Genomic DNA, 7,500 nt, shown 5'->3' with positions numbered 1-7,500 from the left:
CACACACACACACACACACACACACCTGCTAATGCATATATGAAGATTAAAAAAAAATCATGTTGTAGTTTAAGTAGAAAGAAGAAAAAACAAAGCAAAATCTGTACATTAAACGAAATGAAAAAAAAAAAAATGAAACGAGTGTAAACATGAAACATTACTCGACACACATACACACACACACACACACACACACACACACACACACACACACACACACACACACACACACAAGCAAAAACAAGCTAAAACTTTTCCAACGTGTGAGATGCAACATGTGAACAACCAAGATGAACAAGGAAACGACTTGAAAAATTTCTCCAACACGTGGGGGTGAATCTGATGTTTCTGTCCTCGAGGGGAAGGAGAGCAGTACCAGGGGCACTTAACACACTCTGCACATTTTCTCTCCATTAATAATCCCTAGCGTAACATAAATCCATAACACCTCTGAATTGAATAATGCAGGAAAATGGAATATGTCAAACTTCGTGTAAATTTTATAAGTTGGCGTTCTTAAAATGTCGCCTTATTTCGATTAATTTTAACAGGCTCTAGCGGAAGTTATTGGGGTTCTCAGGTGTGTTTTTTTTTTTTATGATTTTAGTAATAGTTTACAGAGAATTTTGGATTTTAATAAGCTCTAGTGGAGATTATTGAAATTTCCAAGTTTTCCGCGAGTTCTGTGATAGTTTAAAGACTTCCCAAGTTCTAGTTATTGGAGTTTTCAAAGACGTTTTCATGATTGAAGTGATAGTTCAATAAGCATTCTATACTTTTAAATACTCCAGAGGAAGTCAGTGGAATTCTCAAGATCATTTTCGTGATTCTAGTGATATTTCAACAAGGATTCAGCGATTTAACAAGCTCTAGGGGAGATTTTTGGTATTTCTAAGAATGTTCTTTTTATAATTCCAGTAATAGTTTAACAAGAATTCAACTCTTCAACAAGCTCTACTGAATGTTATTGGGATTTTCAAAGGTGTTCTCACGAATTTAGTGGTAATTTAACAAAAAGTCTGCGTCATCAATGAGAAAAACACCCATGAAAATCAGGCAACTCATCTCTGTGGCCTTCGAAAAAACAGTCCCATTGAGAGAACAAAGCGCTTCAAAACACGAGCCAGTCTCCTCTGCGCCTCGCCAAATCCTGACTGACACTGAGTATGGAAAATGTACTACTTCATATTTTACTGATTCCTCGCCTCCTCGTCTCCCTGATAGATACTTCAATACTACAGAGCTCCAATACCCGCTGCAGGAAATGTATTAGCTTGCATGCACACGCACACACATACGCACACGCACACACACACGCACACGCACGCACACACACATGATTTATTGCAACCCCTTTATGGTAATGACTTGACGTAAATTTTAACAAGATGGTGGGCATTATGAAAATAAATATAGCGGAGAGAGAGAGAGAGAGAGAGAGAGAGAGAGAGAGAGAGAGAGAGAGAGAGAGAGAGAGAGAGAGAGAGAGAGAGAGAGAATGTAATGATGATGGTGTTAAATTGAAAGTGCTCTCTCTCTCTCTCTCTCTCTCTCTCTCTCTCTCTCTCTCTCTCTCTCTCTCTCTCTCTCTCTCTCTCTCTCTCTCTCTCTAACGCACACTAGACGAACGCACACTAGAAGAAGGAAGAGAAGCAAGAGACGAAGGAAAATAAATGGTGAAAGAAAAGAAAAAGGGATAAAGGGAAGATGGAAAAAAAAAAACCAGTTAAAGGAAAACCAAAACAAAAAAAAACAAAGCTAAAAGGAAAAAAAAATTTAAAAAAAAGCAAAAACAATAGCGTCTGAACAAAAAGAAGCGAAAAAAAAATGTAAAAGAAAAAACTTCCTTTATAACAATGCAAATATTTTTTAATCACTGTTCAGTCTCCCCTCCTTCCTTCCCTCTCTCTCTTTTTCCTTCCTCTTCTTACTATCCCCCGTTTTCTTTCCTCCTCTCTCATCTTTTACGTCTCCTTCCGTATTCACCTTCTTCCCTTCCTTCTTCGCCCCCATCCTTAAATTTCTCCATATCTCCCTTCTTCCCTCCTTCCTTCCTCATTTCCTGCCTTCATTTCTTTCTCACTTACTTCCTTCTCTCCATGTCACTTTATCCCTTTCTTTGATTCCTCTCTCGTTCTTTCCTTCCTTTATCTATCTTTCTCCTTTCTTCTTCGTCTCCTTAGCATATTTCTTCTTCCTTGTCCTTCGCTCCTTTCTTCCTTTCTTCATTCCTTTCCTCCCTGCTTTCTTCCTTTCTCTCTCTCTCTCTCTCTCTCTCTCTCTCTCTCTCTCTCTCTCTCTCTCTCTCTCTCTCTCTCTCTCTCTCTCTCTCTCTCTCTCTCTCTCTCTCTCTCTCTCTCTCTCTCTCTCTCTCTCTCTCTCTCTCTCTCTCTCTCCGGCTCCTTCACGCCCCTCATTTCCATTGCATCTGCTCACATCATCCTCTTTTTATTCGTATCCGTATCAGTCTTCTTTTTTATGCGTATCCGGCCATTTATTCGGATTCACAGCTCCCTACCTACCGTACTAGACGAAGCTGTATTTATGGTTCTTTTCTTACTCCGTGTGTGTGTGTGTGTGTGTGTGTGTGTGTGTGTGTGTGTGTGTTTCAGGAATCTCTACTCTCGTTTTTTCTTCGTCTTTTTTTTATTTTTTACGCAGAGCAATTGTCAATGTTATTTTCTGCCTCCGTTTTTTTTTTTTTGTTCTTCGTCGTCGTTTTCTTTTCACATCAACACATTCCATTTTCTTTCATGCAACGCCACGGTTTACTTATTTATTTTTTCTATCTTCCTTTTTTTTTTCCCCCCAGCCGATATGTCATACTCGTGTTTCTCTCTCTCTCTCTCTCTCTCTCTCTCTCTCTCTCTCTCTCTCTCTCTCTCTCTCTCTCTCTCTCTCTCTCTCTACTTCTTCCGCCTCTTTAATCTCAATTGGTTCAAGAGGGAAGAATCAACATGTTTTCTACTTACTTTTTTTTTGTTTTGAGCAGCAACAAAGAGACGGTCTTTCTTCAGCTTGTGTGTGTAGATCATAGCCAGCAGCCATCCTTCATAATCTGTGGGGAAAAAAAAAACAGTTTTATCATATTCACTTTCTTCATCACATTATTATTAGCCATCTTTATTTTACCTGTAGAAAATATTATTGTTTTCATCATCATCGTTGTCAGTTTATTTATCATCCTTCTTTACCTGTTACAAAAAGCTATCAATCTTTTCATCATCATCACCATCATTAAATTCCTCCCCACTAATCACTTTCACACAAGCCAACATATTCCTACGCATTTCTATTTATCATCAATTCTCTGTAATGCAGCAGAACAATTAAGGTTAGTGTTGTCATTGCATTCATATACACATGCAACGTTCATTCGCATATCACATGATGGACAGTGAAATAACTTTAATATTATTATGAAGTAAATTATGTAAACTTTTGAAAAAATAAATCCGACTAAGTGAACAAGCAGAGAAGCAGATGAGGAGATGAACAAAGAGACAGACAGAAACACAATCACGGTACATTTATGAAGGGATTACATATGAATATATAAATAAGGTTATATATACCGAAACAAATGTATATAAAATAAATTAATAAAACCAATAAATAAATAAATAAGTCACTGTACGAGAATCATTAACAAACATTTTTTATTGACTCGTAAGATTCCTGAGTTTCAAACAAAGTATTTTTTCAAGGCCAGATTAGAGCTGATATATATATATATATATATATATATATATATATATATATATATATATATATATATATATATATATATATATATATATATATATATATATATTATACCATTTAAATAACACTGAGATAAGACACGTTTGCATAGTTACCGTTGCGCGAGTATTGGTATTTTCCAAGCATAAATCACACATTTTTCCTGTTTTTTCAAGCACAGATCATAGCTGATACATACATTTTGACTGTATTCCACGGATATACAAATTCTAACTATTTTCCACGGATAGATCGAATTAGCATATATGATTTGCCCGTTTTTTTCAAGACCAAACCAGATGATACACAAATTCTGGATGTTTTTGAAGGCCAGACCATAGTTGACATGAATTTTGCCCGTTTTTCAAGGATAGATCACCATACATTTACATTTTTTGTTTTTGTTTTTCAAGGACAGATCACCGTACATACACAAATTTTGGCTGTTTTTCAAGGACAGATCACCGTACATATACAAATTTTGGCTGTTTTTCAAGGACAGAACACAGTTGACATGAATTGTGCTTGTTTTTCAAGGATAGATCACCATACATTTACATTTTTTTTCAAGGACAGATCACCGTACATATACAAATTTTGGCTGTTTTTCAAGGACAGAACACAGTTGACATGAATTGTGCTTGTTTTTCAAGGATAGATCACCATACATTTACATTTTTTTTCAAGGACAGATCACCGTACATATACAAATTTTGGCTGTTTTTCAAGGACAGATCAACGTACATACACAAATTTTGGCTGTTTTTCAAGGACAGATCAACGTACATACACAAATTTTGGCTGTTTTTCAAGGACAGATCAACGTACATACACAAATTTTGGCTGTTTTTCAAGGCCAGACCACAGTTGACATATAAATAAAATAATCCTAAAAAGCTACGAATTAAAATCACCACACTGCGGTAATGGAGCATTTTTTCATTTACACATTACAATTGCACGAGTTAATTCTGGCCGCGGCTGGACAGGACGACAGCAGGTTCCCATGTCACACAATTACGACATTAACATGCGAATTACTTCCCATTATTTCCTGTCTGGCCGTAAAATTACAATGCACCATATTAATTTAAACCCGAGGAAAAGTGTTAAAGCCGCGAGTTTCCGTCCAGTCCCTGTCCCAAAACCAGTGATGCGGGGGAGAAGGGGGATAACGCCCTCCTCACCTGGCTCGCGGTGAGGGGAGAGTGAAATGTTGTGGCTGCGGTGAAGTAAAACAAGTAAAATCAAGTTAATGAAAAAAGTGGAATGTAATTGAAGTGAAGCTGTGATAAAAAAAAAATAGTGTTTGTTGAAGGAAATAAAGTTAATCATTTTTGGAAAAGGGAATGCAATGTGACCGAAATAAAGCTGGGATATAATAGGGTCCTTGTTGAGGTAATGCACGTAAAGCTGGTCGGTGAAGAAAGTGGAATGTAATTGAAGTGAAGTTGGGATAAAAATAAAGTGTCTGTTGAAGGAAATGAAGTTTGTCAAGTTGGTGAGGGAAATACAATGTAGTTGAAGACAAGGTGGGATGAAAATAACGTTCATGTTGAAGGAAATAAAGTGGATTATGTTGGCGAAGGAAATGGAATGTGACTGAAGTGAAGTTGGAAAAAAAAACGTTATCAAGGTAAAACGCGCAAACTGCTGATGGAAAGGGAATGGAACTGAAATATAGATGGGATAAAAATAACGTTCTTGTTGAAGGAAATAAAATTATTAATGTTAGTGAAGGAGATTGAGATGTATTTGAAGTCAATTTGGCATAAAAATAACGTTGCAGTCGAAGCAAAACACGTAAATCAGGTTGGTGAGGGAAATGAAATGTGACTGAATTAAAGGTTGGGATAAAATATTGTCCTTGTCGAAGGAAATATCATTAGTCGAGTTGATGAAGGGACTGAAGTTGGAATCAAGTTGAAGGATAGTTGTTGTTCGAGGATATAATGCTAATAAGTTGACTAAGAAATTAAGATGAAATAAAGTTGCTTGAAGGAAGAAAAATGCTAATAAGTTGTTAAAGGAAATAAACACGGTCCTTTTTATAAGAAATTCAATACAGTTGTTGAAATAAAGTTGACAAAGTTTTTGTAGAAAAGGAAAGGTTATCAACTGTTTATTGAAGTATATAAAGGTGAAATAAAGTTACTGGTAAAGGCAAGAAAATATAGTCATTGAAATTAAGTCAGAATGAAATGGTTGTTGAAGGGAATAAAGATGAAATAAAGATGAAATAAAATCGTAAAAAAAGTATATTCAATAAATCTACTTACTGAAAGAAAAAAGTGAAGCTAAAACAAAGTTGAAACAAAGGTAAAGAACATAAAGTCGATGAAAATGTCAATGAGAATAATAAACTTTAAGTAAAACAGAAATAAAGTTACTAAAAAAAAAAAAGAATAAAATTACTGGCCAGTAGATAAATGGAATGGACTCAGTAATGAGGTTGTTAGTGCCGAGTCATTAGGGAGCTTTAAAAGAAGATTAGACAAATTTATGGCTGAGGGTGATGGGTGGAAATAGGCAGGTATGTTTCATGCGCGGAATGCCACGTGTAAACCAGGTATTTCCTTGCAGCTTTCCTTTTTTCATTACGCTCTCATGTTGTTAAATCATGCTGACATAAATAAATAAATCAGGTTGGAAAAATTAAAATATGATACAAATAGTTGCTTATGGAAAGAAGCAAAACTGAAGACAATTACATAAAATACAAATGAGACGAATTCTAAACTGTAACTTGAAATAAAGTCATTAGGAAAAGAAATAAGAAAGAGCAGGTTGTCGCCGCCACTTGGGACGAGACGCGGCCCGGAAGTAAGGGGGGAAGGGTTAAGCTTATAATCATCCCTCAAAGCTGATTGGCTGCTTGAGCTGACCAATCAGATCAGCGGGATTAGGAGTGTAAGTGTGTGTGTGTGTGTGTGTGTGTGTGTGTGTGTGTGTGTGTGTGTGTGTGTGTGTGTGTGTGTGTGTGTGTGTGTGTGTGTGTGTTGAAGCGTTAACGAGAATCAATCCTTAAAAACAATAATTAAAAATGAACGTAAAACCATTTTCTGGTAATCAAGGAAAGGGGAAAAATTGCCAGTATGGATTGAAAAAGCAAGAAAAATCACAGGAATTCCAAAATTAACTGGTGAAGTGGAAGAAAAAACGTTCGATTCAAGAATAATACAACTCGGCAAGAAAAACAACGTAAACGACTTCATTTAACTTTGCTCGTTTGAGATGTAATTGCTGCCGCTGCCTTGCCGTTCCTCCTTCCTCCTTCAGCCTCCCTTCTTCTCCCTCCTTCACCATCCTTCCTCTTATTTCTTCAGTGTCCCTCCTTCCTTTTTTATCCCTTCATTCTATCTTTCATACAGCCAACCTTTTCATGTCCTTCCTCCTCCTCCCTCTCTTCCTTCCTTTATTCCTTCTTTCCTCCCATCCTTCTCTAGTCTTCTCCCCTTCTCTTCCCTCTTGTACACATTAAACTCTTCTCTTATTCCTTTCTTCTCCGTGTTTCTCTCCTACTCTCTTTCTCTTCTCTATGTCCCTCTCCCTTCTATTGTACTACTTTTTTTCTTATTCGTCTGTCTTCCCTCCTACTTTCCATTCTCCTTCCCTTTACTCCATCTTCCTCTGCTCCTCCCTACCTTCCTTCTTCCTTGTTGTATATAGTTCTTCCTTTTATTCTGTTCTCCCTTATTATAAATCTTTTACCCGGTCTCTCTCTCTCTCTCTCTCTCTCTCTCTCTCTCTCTCTCT

General features: G+C 36.7%; 1 protein-coding gene and 1 long non-coding RNA gene across 5 annotated transcripts in view; one reads left to right on the top strand and one right to left on the bottom strand.

Moving 5' to 3' along the window:
• LOC135090127 (uncharacterized) overlaps window positions 1-7,500 on the bottom strand; it is a 183,977-nt gene that overhangs the window by 74,357 nt on the left and 102,120 nt on the right. For all 3 annotated transcript variants that reach the window (XR_010261779.1, XR_010261778.1, XR_010261777.1), the window contains one exon: window positions 2,973-3,058. This is a non-coding gene — a long non-coding RNA (uncharacterized LOC135090127). The remainder of the gene's footprint in view (window positions 1-2,972; window positions 3,059-7,500) is intronic.
• The window catches only part of LOC135090125 (hemicentin-1-like), a 303,061-nt gene that overhangs the window by 208,720 nt on the left and 86,841 nt on the right, over window positions 1-7,500 (top strand). The window lies entirely within an intron of this gene.

The sequence above is a fragment of the Scylla paramamosain genome, chromosome 34 (assembly GCF_035594125.1).
Source record: "Scylla paramamosain isolate STU-SP2022 chromosome 34, ASM3559412v1, whole genome shotgun sequence".
NCBI lineage: Eukaryota > Metazoa > Arthropoda > Malacostraca > Decapoda > Portunidae > Scylla > Scylla paramamosain.
Note: the sequence above shows the minus strand (reverse complement) of the source record. Positions and strands in the feature narration are given on the sequence as shown.